At 39.1% G+C, this 17987-nt stretch overlaps 1 long non-coding RNA gene across 1 annotated transcript; it reads right to left on the bottom strand.

The window, feature by feature from the left end:
• Positions 1-907: 907 nt before the first annotated feature.
• Positions 908-1618, bottom strand: LOC122990848. The gene is made up of 3 exons (XR_006405496.1): positions 1406-1618; positions 1192-1307; positions 908-933 (listed from the first exon to the last, which is right to left on the bottom strand). It is a non-coding gene; the product is annotated as an uncharacterized LOC122990848 (long non-coding RNA).
• Between the last annotated feature and the right edge of the window lie 16369 nt (positions 1619-17987).

Raw genomic sequence — 17987 nt, 5'->3', positions numbered from 1 at the left:
CTAACCCCTAACCCCTAACCCTAACCCTAACCCTAACCCTACCCTAACCCCCCTAACCCTAACCCTAACCCTAACCCCAACCCCAACCCTAACCCCAACCCCAACCCCAACCCTAACCCCCAACCCTAACCCTAACACCCTAACCCTAACCCTACCCTAACCCTAACCCAAACCCTAACCCAAACCCAAACCCTAACCCTAACCCTAACCCTAACCCCAACCCTAACCCTAAACCCTAACCCCTAACCCCTAACCCCTAACCCTAACCCCTAACCCTTAACCCTTAACCCTAACCCCTAACCCCTAACCCTAACCCCTAAACCCTAAACCCTAAACCCTAACCCCAACCCCAACCCCAACCCTAACCCTAACCCTAACCCTAACCCCTAACCCTAACCCTAACCCAACATTCAATAGAAATGAAGTCACCTGTTCAACACCTTTGTGCAGTCAGATGCCCAGGCTGCATGGTGAGGATGTGCTTCAGTTGAAACCTTGTGTACAGAAAGGGAAAAATATCATTAAATAACCAGTAAGACACAATAAGACTGTACCTGTTGATACGTAGTGAGTTAACAACACAATTATCTATACAGGAGTAAACTATTACTAGGGAAACTCAAGTTCATGTAAAAATACCTGGTGACTGACCAAAGCTCTATTCATTATTACTCTACACGGTGCACCTGTTTTGTTTATTTTGTGAAAATACTGTGAAATTACGGTAGACTCAAACAGCAACTTGTTAGCTCTTTGTGAAAATGAAGTTCTGTCTGTACCTTTAATCTCCATGGCCAGTCCGAATCTCCATAGTTGTAGGTTATCTCTTCCCCTGGCCTGATGTCCTTGATTGCAAATAAACAGAGATGAGGCTTTCTATCCACAGTGATGATGAGTCTCCCTAGAGAGTCGTCCTCTCTGGCTGCATCAATACTGAAATTACAAAAAATTCTGATTACAAAATGTAAAAGTATAATGACAGAAGCACACTATACTGAATGAATGAATAAATCAGCACCACCTCTACTACTATTACTACTACTACTACTGCCACTACTAACATCAAGTTAGTACAAAATGGCAGTTTGTTTTTCTGGGTGAAATTAAACTTACAAAAAATACTGTAAATTAAGTATGACAACACATGTACCATAGTTTTTTCCCATTGTGGAGAAATTCAAACATGAAAACCTTCAGGGCATCGTGGTACAGTCTTAGCCTGTTTTCATGTTCCTGTTTGATTTCCAATCGATATTCAATAAGAAAGTCTCCCTTCTGAAAGTGGCGGCAACTGAACACTCCTCGACCTAACGAAGAACAGAAGATGTGTCAGAAATATGCAGAGATTAAAGCAATAATTAAAAGTATACCTGTGCTAAAGAATTTTTAACAAATGGCAACTCACCTTTAAATGAATTAATATATTTTATATTGAATCCATCCTTGTCCTTGCCCAAGGATGAAAAATATGCTGCCTCTTCTTTAGGTTTAATCTTCACTCTCTGTGGCCTCATTGCTGACATCTCATGCTAAAGATGATGATGACTTCAGTAAAGATATAGAAAAAAATCTGATCAGTTTACCTATCATAGTTTGTTAACAACTTACTGCAGACCTATTTTACAGTTGAATTTCAGTCTTTTAAGTGTCTGTGTAGGAAATGTGCCAAACAAATAGATATGCTATACAAATAAATTTGCCTTGCCTTACTAGTAAGCCATATGTCAGACTCAGGGAAGCAGGAGTGGACCCAAACGCAGAGGCCGGAATGCAGATATGATGAAAAAAACTCTCCTTTAATTGTGGATGGTCATGAACAGTCAAACAGAGCAGAACAGAACTAGCAGATGAAACAACACAAAACAATCCAACAAGGACTGAACAGAAAACCAGAACTTAAAAAGAAACTGAACTAACAAGGAGATGAGGTGCAGGTGGGGAGATGGGTGGAGAACTCAAGAGAGGGGAGTGAATATACAGGGAGCTGATTGGCTGAGAACACACAGGGAGCAGGGCAGGACTAACGAGTCCAAATGCAGGGCAGGTGTGGAGGAGCACATGAACACACAAGGGAAACAGAACAAAAACCCAGAAAACAAACTCAATGCCATCTACACTAACCCATCCAAAACCAACCACAAACACAAACCCAAGCACACAACCCAACAAACCAATGATGCAGTCCTCCAAAACCCACCACCCAACCCATACAAGAAAACCCCCATGAACCGAAGGACCAAACAGAAGTGCAAAACCAGGAGACCCCAAAGAACACAACACAAGACCAAAAAACACCCAAAGTCCAGGCAAGATGTGACACCATATTGGTGAACAAGCACATAGTTTTGAACCTAGACTAAATTAAGTCAAGGGTCAAAGTGTAAATGCCCTGAAAAGGCAGTATATGTGTCAAAGATGTGTGGACACAAACTTTCCTCTGGTCATGTATTATAATGACTGAGCACTACACAACTACATAACATTACAATCAATACTGTACATACATAGTATACTAGTTCTGTACATACTAGTACAGGTGTCACAAGACAGCTCTCCTAAATGTTTGCAGTATTGTGTAACAAACACTAATAAACTTTAGTGAAATGCTTATATTAAACAGGATAATATATATATACATATATATTTGTGTGTGTGTGTGTATTCATGGATTATTGTTATGGATTATTATTACCATGGATTCATAATTCACAAACTAAAGTGTGATAACTTCGCTCATGTCTAGTACTGATAGCACTACCTCATAATGTACAACCTACAACACTACCAGTACACTGAATTAATAACAAAGACATTTCAGCAAACATACAACATACATAAATTTACAGGATAGTCTGCAAACTACATCGCCAGTCGAGTGATTTTCCCCACATCACTTACTTAGTCCAAAGACAACACTACGATTAGCATAACATGACGTTAGCATTGTTAGCTTATTCGCCATCAGTTAGCATAACATTAGGTTAGCATGGTTAGCTTATTGGTCGTCCTGTAATTAACGTCATTACTCCACAATGCACTGACATACCGTAATACCAATACTTCCAGAGAACATATACGTATTCATCTAACACACTACTGAATATGAACTGTTCATATATACAGAATCACACCTGAAAAGGGAGTTTCTCACGAAAGCAGAAGCATCACATTTTCACTTATAATTTCTCTCACTCTATCAACCACGTCCAAGCAAAGCCAACGTTAGCTAAACTAAGCTAAACTAAACTGTCCTCAAACTAAGCTAGCGTTGGCATTAATTTCCCAGAAATTTATACGATCAATTGCTGGATGAAATGGCACTTTCAACTAGCTACCGATATCAAAAAAGTTGCCTTGACTAGTTTCTGGATGCGAAATGTAGTGCTGGGTTTTGAGTCTTACCTCTTCTCCACAGGTGCAGGTGAAAATGTGCTGGTTCAGCAGGATATAACGTAATGTTAACCAGGAAATGATTTGGTGGCTGGCTGAAGAGAGGTCACCTCGTTTAGGGTAACACAGCAGTTTTGACAAAAACCGTAATTATGAGGACAGGCGACTGTCAGCCAATCAAAAGCTGTGAACTTCACACGTGTGAATTATTCATTAGTGGGTGCAGTTACATCGACCCACCTACAGAGGCCGCTGTGTCATACACAGATTTTACACAAATTCACGTGAATCTGAATTGTGGAGACATTTGCTGAAACTTTGGATTCTGGGTCTCTACACCTATAGAAACACGTCTACGCTGTCCGAATTATGACGACCCTGTCCTCACAATTCAAAATGTCCTCACAGTGTGGCATGTATCCATGCAAAACGTCTCCATAAACCACAAATGCGCACACACACACACACACACACACACACAAACACACACAGACACACAGAAAGACACACACACTCACACATACACACTCATACACACAAACACACACAGACACACAGAAAGACACACACACACACATATACACACACTCACACACACACACTCACACACACAAACACACACTGACACACACACATACACACACACACACACACACACTCACACACACACAAACACACACTGACACACACACATACACACACACACACACACACACACACTCACACACACACACACACAAACACACACTGACACACACTCACACACACTCACACACACATACGGGTTTTTATCACATGCCGGGGACCAATGACTGGCAGCAGCCTGATGGGATCCACCCTTTCTGAAGGGTCTAGAGACATAATTTTAACTGCTAAAATCATAAATTTTTCTGAACATGAAAATCACTTGAAACTTCAATAACTCAAAAAAATTTTAAACCTGAATTTTGTCCCCCCTGGGGACTCGTCATGTTAAGTCAGGAATTTGCCTCCCATGGGGACCATCATGTTATGTCCATTAATATACAACCAACACCACTGTTAAACACAAATCATGAAAAGCATGATGATAATCTAATATTGGATTGAAAACTCAATATTAGATTACATAAACACCAAATCTAATAATCCAGACTGCCAGATTTTCTACAAATATAGATCAGATTCTGATTCTACAATATAATTTTTGGGCAAACATACAATTAAACAGTTGATAAACATGATGGATAATTTACCTGGCCTCTTTAAGAAATCGGGATTGCATATTGGTTCAACACTAAAGTTACCTCCACCCCAGTGCACGGTTACCCTTAACACCCTACAGTCCATTTACACAACACACTACTGTCCATATTTAAGATTCTTTCAACAGACAAAAGTTGAGCAAGATTATTTCACTTTTATATTTTGTTTATTGCTGCTCTTTTATTATTGAATACATGTTGCAAATAAACATTTTAAAGGTGAATACTGGTTTGTCAATTGTTGTCCAATAGGTTTTACAAACACCAGACCTACTTTACGAAAGAGGAGATGAAACATTATGACTGAAACCACCAGAATTTGCTCCCAAAACGCCTCTGGTCAGAAAAAACCTAGACCTAATGTACAAAAGTGAGAAACAAATCGAGCTCATATTGTAACACAACTTTCATTTCAAACAGCCTGTGCATTTGTTTTAGAGCTGCAATGATTAATCGATTAGTTGTTAACTATTAAATTAATCGCCAACTATTTTGATAATTAATTTGTTTGAATAATTGTTTAAGAAAAAAAGTTAAAAGCTTCTTAAATGTGAATATTTTCTGGTTTCTTTAGTCCTCTGACAGTAAACTGAAGATCTTTGAGTTATGAACAAAACAAGACATTTGAGGACGCCATCTTAGCGCTTTCGGAAAAACTGGTGAACATTTTTCACCATTTTCTGACATTTTATAGATTAAACAACAAATCAATTAATCAAGAAAATAATTAAAAAAGATTAATCAATAATCAAAATAGTTGCAGCATAATTGGTTTAAAACATTCACTCCTAGTGACAACAAGTACACAGGGCATCACATTCATCAACAAGTAACAACTAAGCATCACATGCACCAACACACATTCAGTAAAGTCTTTTTGCGCTTTCACGCTGAATGGCAGTAATCCAATTCTTAACAGAACTTCACCGCCGTCCAGTTTCTCTTTTGAAGAGCATCTGGTGAAGCTTGAATGCAGGAAACACACTCTGATTTCCCTGGTACTTTACCAGATTCTATGAAGGCTTTTAGTGCTTTTTCAACAGCTTGGACCTCCACAAATGACCAATTCCTCCTCTTAGAGGTTTCTAAGAAGGAAAGACAGAAAAAAGAGAAAGCGATATAAAGGATTATTCAGTGACCAATCACTCTAATTATTTTGATCAAATATGTAATTTCATCAAGCAATATCCTGAAAAGTGATATTCTGACACCAAGTCAAAGCTTTTTTTAAAAACAGTATGGTAACCTAACTTTTTACAGCATCAGTTGTGTTGACTGATGTGGTACCCAACCTATTTCACATTGTAGGAATAAACTGGGGATCTCAAGGTAGTAGTGGCTTCGTGGCTGACAACATAAAACAAATAGCATAAGCACTGACTATATTTACATGGCACGTTAGTAACCATGTTATCTCCTGCTGTGAGTACAGAGGTGATATCTCTTACTGAGACTCTAAAAACCTGATGTTACCTGCAGTTGGTCAGGTTTTTAGAGTCTCAGTGAGAGATAACACCTCTGACTGACACTCTCTACTCTCATTGTATAAATGTGACTATTGATTGAGATGATTTCAGGCTAGAATGCATAAACCCTCATTACACAAGTGAATGACTGACAGATTACACTGGGCTGTAATAAAGAATTAAAGACTAATAAAGCCATAAACAACACAAGGTAGAATATTAGAACAGTAGCATGTTATTCTTTTAACTATACCCCTTTTGTAAAAATAGGTGACAAACAAATAGCAAGGAGTGCATTTAGTGTGTGAAATACCTGTTTCAAGTCGCTGTCTTTTTTTAGATTTTGAGGATCCTGTTAAAATAATGAATAAATATATTAATACAATACATTTACAGCTAACTGACAACACACCTTCACTGTTTAAATGAAAGGCATCTATAACAAGACTTAAGACTAACAAAATCTAATATTTCTAACAGTGCAGTGCATCTGATTTTTTTAAATTCAATTACATTTATACATTTGGCAGATGCTTTTATCCCAAATGACTTACACATCTGGAGGTACAGTAGGCACATCTAGTGTTGCTGAGAGGTCAGACTGGGAATCAAACCCCGGTCTCTCAAGGAGAAAGCAGAATCTTAACCACTACGCTATAACTTCATTGGGAGCACTGAGAAAGAAAGTGCTGCACATCATTAATCCTTTGATTTCATAAGTTTTCTTAAAATTACTAAAATCAATTAATCAGTAAATTCTTTATCTTGTTTGGCCATGTACAGACACAGCGTCTTTGTCAGTGTCTGTGTACTTAAAGCATTTGTGCTGCTTTGATATAAAAGCATCATTTGAAGGTGATAAAGCCGCCAATCAGAGCTTTTTATAATAGTGCCTGTTTAGCTGTTCTGTGCGAAAAAGGTGATGGATCAAGAGGGAATGTGGACATCAAGTGCCATGGCCTCAGTCTGTGGGATACCTGCGGTAGTAGGTTCAACACTGCCAGGCTCATCAGAGGTCCACTGTCCACTGTTGGATCTTGAAGGTCCTATCAGAAGAATAAACCATTTATAAAAAGAAAAAGATGTAGGTCGCTATGAAATACCAGAAATCAATATGGAGAAAAAATGGTGATTGCAATACAGCGCATGTTAAGTGTATTATAACCAACGTTCTGCAAATATTCCAACCACTTTATTGTCACCCAGTTTATTATAAAACAACCACTGTACTATAATTGACCAAAAAATAATCACCTGGCACAGCATGCAAATTAGGCTGTCAATCAAAAGTCTGTGGGTGGAGCCAGTCAACTGGGCTCTACTTCAGTTTACTGGAGTCTCTGGAGTGCTTGGCAGAACTGCTGCATGAAGCAGCAAATCTTGAAGAAACGAGATGATAGAGGAACTCGAAGCATCTTACTGATTTTACCGGTTTCTGGTTCTTTGATCGAGTTATGTGTTGTGGTCAAATTCTGGTCGGGTGCTGTGTGTGGTCACCGTTACAAGTGTCTGTAAGTAGTAGACCTGACTCCATACTTACAAACTACCAAATGCTTGGTGCAGTTTCAGAACACTGTGGGATCAATTATCGCTTTTCCCACAGTATTATTATATCTTATTTTTCGGTGTTTGCATGAACTCATTCCATTATCATTATAAATTAGCTTTATGCAATTATATTTTAATATTTTTTGATAATGATAGCGGAATAGTTTTAGAATTGAATTTTGCTATCGTAATTTATGCAATAAACAATAAACATTCAAAGAAAATAAACTTTTTTTGGGGGTGAAAAAGTAAGATTTTAGCACTCAAGACCAGAACTTAACTGCTGCACCATACATTTGGTAGTTGGTTAAGTATTGAGTCCATTCAACCACAGTCAGACATGTGTAATGGTGCCCACACATAACTAAACCCTTCAAAGAACCAGTAAGAATCAGGAATATATCAATTTATACTGGGAGATGTTAGATTAACCTTTATGCAGCAGCTCTATCATCCAGCCAGCTGAGGCAGAGGCCAGGTGACAGGCTCCACCCACAGATTTCTGCTTAACAGTCTAATTTCAATACAGTATTGTATTGATTCAATTCAAAAGCAGTTGATACATTTGGTAGAATATTAGCATGCTAGCACATAATTCTTTTAATTCCCTCCTTTTTTGTACAAGCAGGTAACTAACAAATAGCAAGGAGTGCATTTAGTGTGAGAATTACCTGTGTCCGGGTCATCACTGTCAGACTCCGTTTTCTTTCTTTTCTTAGTTGTTGAGGATCCTGTTAAAACAACAAATAAAAAATAAATCGTTGTCTTTTTAATTTCTCAGGGTAGTGTCTAGTTAGTCTGTGGGATACCTATGAAAGCAGCTTCATCACTAAACTCATCCATGGTAGGCTGTCTTGTATTACATCTTGACGATCCTTTGACAAAAAAAGACAATAAAGTTAATAAATTGGCATATGGTTGATCTCAACAATCCCACTCTCTCAGTTAAATGTACAACCCACCTGACGATGAGGAGCAGACCGATGAGTCCCTCTCTGTCTCTGAATGATCACTGTCTACAGCCTCCAGCACTCCCTCTGAAAAGCAGTGATAACGAAAGAAAAAGACATTTACTCTTAAATAAATAAATAAATATTATATACATATATATACACACACATTCATATATTTCCTTTACCATTGGGATCAATCTGGATCTCGTCCAGGCTCATTCCCTTGAAGTCTGACAGTCGGCCTTGTTCTAGGGCAATCAGCACTTTGCTGACCTTGGCCAACTGCAGTGTTCCTTCAGGTAGTCTATAGTACTGTCTATGCGCACGGATGTCATGGCCGAGAAAATTTGCGAGTATGTCCATCTCATTATCTCTAAGGTTCAGGACTGTGGACAGTGTCGATACATGTTTTCTCAACTTCATTGAGGACAGAGTTTCAGGATGCTTGGCCCCGCATTCCCTTGTAATCTGTCTGATGGCATCTGATCCCCTCAAGTGAGTCTCTGCTTCAGGTCTGGAGAAGAAAAAGGGATTTTCATCTAGTGCACCACAGGCCCGCCGATGTGCAACCAAGGCTTCCATTGAGGACAGCATGTCCGGTGTTAAAAGGAGGGGAACTTTCCTGTTTCTTTTCCCTCTTATTTCAATGTGTTGGAAATGCTGGCAAAGCTTTTGCTCCAGCTCTGAGAGTCCTAGTGCCAAATCTGAATGAACTCTTGAAGTGTCTCTTACGGTAAATGCACTGAGCGGCATCTTTGACACCTCACCCTCTCTCCTGCGATTAAACAGGATCACCTCACAAAGAGTCAAACCAGTTCCTCTTATTTGGATCGTTCTTTAGTCTGCTTTGGTATTCCTCTCTGCACGAATCAAGATGCATGTGCATGTTCTTTACATCCTCAGTGAAAGGGAGGAGCTGAGGAGTGTTCCATGTCCCCTCCCTTAGAGTTTGTAGGGCACGTGATGACACAGAGACATTCCACTTTTTGTCATAAAGACCCCGGCTTCTCTCCAGATTCTTAAGAAATTGTTCATTATCAGACTCTGCCATCTGTGCTTCACACTCAAGAATATCTGCAATCTTCTTGAGACTGTGACCCAATTTCAGAGCCAAGGATGGAGTTTTGTAGATATTTTTGTCCTCATCAAAGCCAGCCACATCCTTAACTGCTTGGACCACAAAGTTGAAATTCGAAGGTACATAGAAGTCCTCCATTCGTTTCAGTCTGCCAGTTTTCCGTGAGTGCCGAATCAGTCTTCCTATTTCTCGCATTTTTTGTCTAATGTACTCATGTTTGGTCTTGTCATGTCCATGCTTTGCATACAAATGTTCTCCAAGTCTCAAAATGCTTTTCTCCTCTCTGATGATGTTTGTCACTTCATCTTGGTGCATAGCATTTACCAGCTCCCAAACCTTTCTGCTAACCCCCTCTGGGACAGGCTGTGCATAGGCACAGAGTGACTGGATCCGACTTTTGCCAGGCTTTGTTGTGCTGCGTTTTTGTGAAAGCCTGCACCTGGACATGTGTCTCCATGATGATCTCCTTTGAAGAAAAGCCTCACAGTTTATGCAGTGCATGTAGTCACTTGCGTTCACCAACTTGGAACCAGTGTTCCACTACCAGTTTGTAGGACCTCATTATTATGAGCACGGTTCCCTTTGTTTCTAATGAGATCAAAATGCAGTTTTCATTCCTTTGAGTTCAAAGGAAAAGCGATAGCTTTTTTTTACAGCTTCTTCAGTTCTGTGTTTGCATATTAAGTGCCTCGCCATTTTATGGCATTGGATGGGACAGTACAGACAATAATGCTTTTTACTGTACACTCTGGCACCATCTTTCTTTTTTTGGAGCTTCATTACTGATATTTTTCCCAGGTTAGTGTCATCAGAGTTTTCACTTTCTGTTCTCCTATTATCTTTATCTGAAGAGGTACTGGGCAATGTCTTTCCTCTAGAAGTTCTCTGTGACGTCTTCTGCTTCTTGGGTTTCACCAATGGAACCGTGCTCATAAGATCGCAAGATTCCTCTGAACTGCTTCCATGTGTTGAGTCTTTTGGCGGAATATATTCATCAACACTGCTTTCAATGCAGCTCATAGAGGCTTCTGATCCATCAGATAACTTGGAGATTGATTCCAGGTATTCTTCCGTAAACTGGAAATGGAATATAAGACATTTATAGCTAAATTATCTGCAAGAAACATTAACAATAACATTTTATTTAAAGGGGTGCTCATAAGACTGACATGACAACTGTCATAAACATTAATGAATATTAATGACTGTTGTCATTCAGTGTCATTCTGTCAATTATGTCACTTTCCCTGCAAAGTTGACTTTGCTTGGAAGGTCTTTGTCATGATAACATAACATTAGTCAAGGTTATGATTTTGTCATAAATGGTATCTTATGTCACTTTCAATAAAAAGTGGATATTGTTTGGCATATCATAGTCATGACAACTTTACATTAGCCAAGCCAATATAACCTAAATATCATGTCATAAACATGACACAGCAGGCATAATCAAAAAATGACTTGGCACTTGTTTGCCAGGTCTCTAATGTAACTCAACGTTCTGTTATCTAAGCATTTGACTACATAATAACATTTAATGTAAATTAAGTCCAATACTGTTGACAGTTTATAAGCATTTGATTGTGATATAATAACTTGTAATGAAACCTTGATGAAAGCCTTGGCTAATGTAAAGTTGTCCTGACTATGATGTGGCAAACAATGTCAACTTCCTTTGAAAGTGACATAAGGGGCCAATTATGGCAACAGTCATAACCGTGACTGACGTTACGTTGTCATGACAAAGACATAATTGACCGAATGACACTTAATGACAACAGTCATGTTCATGAGTCTTGTCATGTCATGTTAATGGCAGTCTTATATCAGTCGTATCAACACCCCTTCAAATAAAGTGTTAACACATTAAGCAGGTATGAAAATCTTACATCGTCTATGAGACCCCCTTAAAACCTGGGCAACTGAACCTGACTATCACCTAACCCATACAGGGTTAGGGCAAGACTATGACATGCACTGTCAGAGTTGTGTTAACAGCTACAAGATTAATAGAAAATAATTATTTGCTGAAGGATTATTTGGAACGAATGTTAAAGGATTTGGCTGGCAATTTTCAAAATTTTCCTCTTGTCAACAAATCTCAATATGTTTTTAATAGTTTTTGAACAACAACGGAGATCTATGGCACAGAGTAATAAGATATATCAGGCTTTGATACACACACAATTCATTATGCAAACTTACACTGTCAGTTCTTGTCAGGGGCGGTACATCCAGGTCATCGCCAACACCAGGGTGTGAACTTTCAAGGATGCATATCTCTGTGCTGTCAAAGTCTAGGCTTGTTTCCTATGGGGGAAAAACAAGGAAAACATGTTTCACTTCCTGTAAATTCTTCACAATAAAAGTCTCCTGTTATTTAGTAATTTACAAGCTTTTACTTTGAAGCAGTAAAGCAGGAAATATTGGGATTGTGTCGGCAGTTAAGTTACACAACTCTGATATCGATGGCCAAAGCGCAAAACCTCCTATCTGCAGAATTTTCTGATTAGCGGATTTCACTTTGGATGATGAGAACAAGAAAGGCTGCTCATATTCAGTCTGTCTGCAGGATAATCCCGCCCTTCGTTGTGACAGAAAAGTCACACAACAAAACAAAAAACACAACGCAGAGACCCTGAGTGCGTAGAGAGGCTACAGCATGAGTGAGTTACACAATCACTGAACATTCATTTCCAGTGGACGAGGAAGCAAACACACTGAATTTAAGGAATTCTGACCCCAGTTTACTACAATGTAGTAACTATTACATTCACTACATCTTTTTACCTGAAAACAAACTGTAATTTATTTTTAATTTAATTTGAATTATTAACTTAATTTAGAGCATCGTTTTGTAGAACCTCTTCAAGTGCAAAAGCTCCTTTCTGCACTTTGCAAGGCATTAATGTCTGGTCGGTATTGTTAACACATAATATAATAATATAGTCCAAAAACAGTGTATTATGTATTGGGTATCCTGAACAAATAGCATTCTGCAAGAAAACAAGTTTTTTTTAGTTTTCTCTGACCCTGACACATATTTATATACTGTAGCCTCAGTTTGTATAAATATCAGTACACAGCTAACTGTAGCCTCAGTTTGTATGAATATCAGTACACAGCCAACTGTAGCCTCAGTTTGTATAAATACCAGTACACGGCTAACTGTAGCCTCAGTTTGTATAAATATCAGTACACAGCTAACTGTAGCCTCAGTTTGTATAAATATCAGTACACAGCTAACTGTAGCCTCAGTTTGTATAAATATCAGTACACAGCTAACTGTAGCCTCAGTTTGTATAAATATCAGTACACAGCTAACTGTAGCCTCAGTTTGTATAAATACCAGTACACGGCTAACTGTAGCCTCAGTTTGTATAAATATCAGTACACAGCTAACTGTAGCCTCAGTTTGTATAAATACCAGTACACAGCTAACTGTAGCCTCAGTTTGTATAAATATCAGTACACAGCTAACTGTAGCCTCAGTTTGTATAAATATCAGTACACAGCTAACTGTAGCCTCAGTTTGTATAAATACCAGTACACGGCTAACTGTAGCCTCAGTTTGTATAAATATCAGTACACAGCTAACTGTAGCCTCAGTTTGTATAAATACCAGTACACGGCTAACTGTAGCCTCAGTTTGTATAAATACCAGTACACAGCTAACTGTAGCCTCAGTTTGTATAAATATCAGTACATTGCTTCCATCTGTAGCCTCAGTTTGTATAAATATCAGTACACAGCTAACTGTAGCCTCAGTTTGTATAAATATCAGTACATGGCTAACTGTAACCTCAGTTTGTATAAATACCAGTACACGGCTAACTGTAGCCTCAGTTTGTATAAATATCAGTACACGGCTAACTGTAGCCTCAGTTTGTATAAGTATCAGTACATTGCTTCCATCTGTAGCCTCAGTTTGTATAAATATCAGTACACGGCTAACTGTAGCCTCAGTTTGTATAAATATCAGTACACTGCTAACTGTAGCCTCAGTTTGTATAAATATCAGTACATTGCTTCCATCTGTAGCCTCAGTTTGTATAAATACCAGTACACGGCTAACTGTAGCCTCAGTTTGTATAAATATCAGTACACAGCTAACTGTAGCCTCAGTTTGTATAAATACTAGTACACAGCTAACTGTAGCCTCAGTTTGTATAAATATCAGTACACAGCTAACTGTAGCCTCAGTTTGTATAAATATCAGTACACGGCTAACTGTAGCCTCAGTTTGTATAAATATCAGTACACAGCTAACTGTAGCCTCAGTTTGTATAAATATCAGTACACGGCTAACTGTAGCCTCAGTTTGTATAAATATCAGTACACAGCTAACTGTAGCCTCAGTTTGTATAAATACTAGTACACAGCTAACTGTAGCCTCAGTTTGTATAAATATCAGTACACAGCTAACTGTAGCCTCAGTCTGTATAAATACCAGTACACAGCTAACTGTAGCCTCAGTCTGTATAAATATCAGTACATTGCTTCCATCTGTAGCCTCAGTTTGTATAAATATCAGTACACAGCTAACTGTAGCCTCAGTTTGTATAAATATCAGTACACAGCTAACTGTAGCCTCAGTTTGTATAAATACCAGTACACAGCTAACTGTAGCCTCAGTTTGTATAAATATCAGTACACAGCTAACTGTAGCCTCAGTTTGTATAAATATCAGTACATTGCTTCTCACTGTAGCCTCAGTTTGTATAAATATCAGTACACAGCTAACTGTAGCCTCAGTTTGTATAAATATCAGTACACAGCTAACTGTAGCCTCAGTTTGTATAAATATCAGTACATTGCTTCTCACTGTAGCCTCAGTTTGTATAAATATCAGTTCATGGCTAACTGTAGCCTCGGTTTGTATGAATATTGATTTATTTACATTTATTTTAAAACCTCAGAACACACATTGAGGGAGAACCCTCATTTTCAAGGGTGCCAAGGTACAGACATACCATGAATGCAGACACAACTAAAATCAAATAGAAATAAAAGAATATATGTCTACGTCATTTTAAAACAAGATAAAATTAACAATGCTAAAAAGTTAAAGTGTAGGGATTGACAATGAGAAAAAAAAATAAATAAAAATAATAAAAGCATTGACAGTTACAATTAATAAAATTAGAAATTAAAACTAGGAATTGTCTCAGCAGTATAGATGAGATAAACTTTAAGTTTTGTTGAAGCTTATTCCAAGTATGTGGGGCACAATAAACGAAATAAATATCAGAAACATTACAAAAATAGACCTTTTATTTATTTACAAATAATTGTTTATTCTTGTATTTATTAATTCATATTTTTTGTTTACTTCAGGCCAACAAAAATGTCATTATTAGTTTCTTCCAAAGAATAAAATCACTTTGAAAGGAAGTTTAATGATTAAATGTGTTCCCTTGTTGATTTTAGAAAAAGTAATTTGATAACATAAAAATCTAATCACATTAAACTGCACAGACTGTCATATTTTCTATGAAATATGAAGCTTATATGATACACACACTTTCACACAGTTACACACGTCAGGAAAAGGTCCCCATGAGTGCAAATTCACACACTGCAGTACCGAGTGTGACCTCTAGGGCATACACAAAGAAGTGAAATTCAATCCCCAGGGGACCAAATTTTTTTTCAAAAAAACGTCACCAGGCACATCAGGAGCCTCTTTTCTATTGATTGCAATGCTCGTGCCTGTGGGGACCGGGATTCGGTCCCCACGGGAAAAATCAGTCCCCACGGTGTGAGTGATATGTCAGGTTGTGGACCCCACCAGGACAGAAAAATGAGAACACACACACACACAAACACACACTGACACACACACATACACACACACTCACACACACACACAAACACACAGACACACACTCACACACAAACACACACTCACACACACAGACACACACACACAAACACAGGCCAGACCGAAGAGTCCACGACTTACCTTTAAAATACTTACCTACCTCTTATACCTTAACGCCTACCTCATCTCTCATGGGTGTCAAGATTTTTCGAAAAGTCACTCCATGGGTGGTACGAATAGACTCCAAATGACCTGAAACGTGCTCCTAAATACTTTCTGCATGGTCGATTTTGGCCTCCATACTGAAATTTTCATCCCATTCATTTCCAATGGGGAGGACATTTTGCTCTATAACTCGGGAACCAAAAGTTGTAGAGACTCGGGAGTAATTTGGGGGCTCTGAACGCGCCAGTCTTGGACCCATGTCTCTACGACCTTCCGTTCCTGAGATACGGCCATTTCAAAAACTGGAAGTGACGTATCTCAGGACCGGAAGCTCGCACATGCTCATGGGTGGTACTGTTGGAAAGGCCATACCTGAATTAGTGGGGATGGAGCTTGGTTCCAAGTCTCTATGACCTCCCTATCAAAAGTTATTCACATTTGTCCCGTTTTGTCCAGTGAGACAAACCTCGTTTTACCCCTATAACTACCGTAACCCTAGCCCTAACCTAACCCCTAACCCTAACCCCAACCCCAACCCTAACCCTAACCCCTAACCCCCTAACCCCCTAACCCTAACCCCCTAACCCTAACCCCCTAACCCTAATCCTAACCCCTAACCCCATCCCCACCCTAACCCTACCCCCCTGCCCTAACCCTAATCCCAGCCCCTTGCCCTAACCCTAATCCCAGCCCCTTGCCCTAACCCTCCCACCTGGGCCAAAGTGGCACAAACCACCAGCACCTCACAAGCCAGAGGAGGACACCATCCAGCCTGAGGAAGATGTGCAGGCTGCTGAGGAACAAGATGGCATCAGGCCAATGGTGCAGTCTCCTGCCATGTGCCTGCCTGCAAACAGCTCCAAACCCTGGACAGTGTTGGAGAAATCACTCATAAACCTGGACCCCCTGGTGAAGCTGGACCAGGCCTACAAGCTCTATGTTTGCAGCTGCAGGGAGCACAAAATTCTCACTAGGACACGTCACTCCTTCAGGCAAAGGAGATTGGATGATGATGATGATGCCAGAGTAGACAATATTGCTTTTCTTTTCTTTTTTACACTTTCATTTGAATAATCACTCCATGAGTGGTACGAATAGACTCCAAATGACCTGAAACGTGCTCCTAAATACTTTCTGTGTGGTCGATTTTGGCCTCCACACTTTTCATCCCATTCATTTCTAATGGGTAGGACATTTTGCTCTATAACTTGGGAACCAAAAGTCATAGAGACTTAGGAGTGGGTGGCATTCGATCTAATTTGGGGGCTCTGAATGTGCCAGTCTTGGACCACAATGTGCGTCAGCCAGTGCATTACCTTTGACCCCCTATTTCAACTGCTGAGTCGACAGATAAAGCAGAGGGAGTCATTGAGATACTTTCAATGTCCTAACCCTAACCCTTGTGTTTCTCTGACCTCACCTTACTCTACCCTAACCTTCCAGGAGATAGGTGGGTGACCAGTAATGCTTATACATTTACAAGACACATAGTCTTATGAGATTCAGACACACAAACACTTTAATATGTCTGGTGGCGTGCAGGGATGTGACAGCCCAACTTTTCCAGGAGAACAAGGTCTCCACTTTGGATCAGGGTCTACTTGGTGGCTGTTATACTATTCTGAGCTTCAAGCCGATTTTCATGGACTGTGCACTGATCTTGCCACCTAACTGTATCTAGATCTAATCTTGGGATTTTCTAACCCTAACTGACCTTCTGTTCTTGAGATATAAAAAATATAGATACTTTGAAAAAAATTAATAACATATTTTGAAGGTGAACCTATGGCAGCCATACCAAAGGAAAGTGCTAGGAGCACCAAACTTAGTACACATGTGCAGTTGGATGACACATTCACCCACGCCAACTTTGGTACACTCACTACCTGCAGTCTGGGTTGTGGCAGCAAAAAAATAATCATTTTAAGCCATGCCCAAAGCACATCAAATAAGCATACCAACTCCCTTCATCCTACAACCTTCCTGTCAAAAATAATTAAAGGTGGTACCCCTACAGATATCAGTTTTCTGCCTATAACCAATATTTATATTCCCCTTTTTCCATTTTACCGATATGGGGAGTGTCCAGTTTTTAGAAATGTATTAATTTATTAATTCTGCAAACCATATTTTGCTCAGACAGAATTTTCTGTGAAAGGAGCAAAGTCATGGAACTCACTTGACATCCTGGTTGATACAGCAACAAATCTGTACTCATGTCTACTTTTCTGTAGCTAGGTTACTACTAAATGTGTGTTTTATTGTATCTAGCTATATTCAGCTTACCTTCCTTTTACCTCACTGTTTTCATCTTTTTTT

This window comes from Thunnus albacares, chromosome 10 (assembly GCF_914725855.1).
Source record: "Thunnus albacares chromosome 10, fThuAlb1.1, whole genome shotgun sequence".
Classification (NCBI taxonomy): domain Eukaryota; kingdom Metazoa; phylum Chordata; class Actinopteri; order Scombriformes; family Scombridae; genus Thunnus; species Thunnus albacares.
This window is presented reverse-complemented; position numbering and strand designations above follow the sequence as displayed.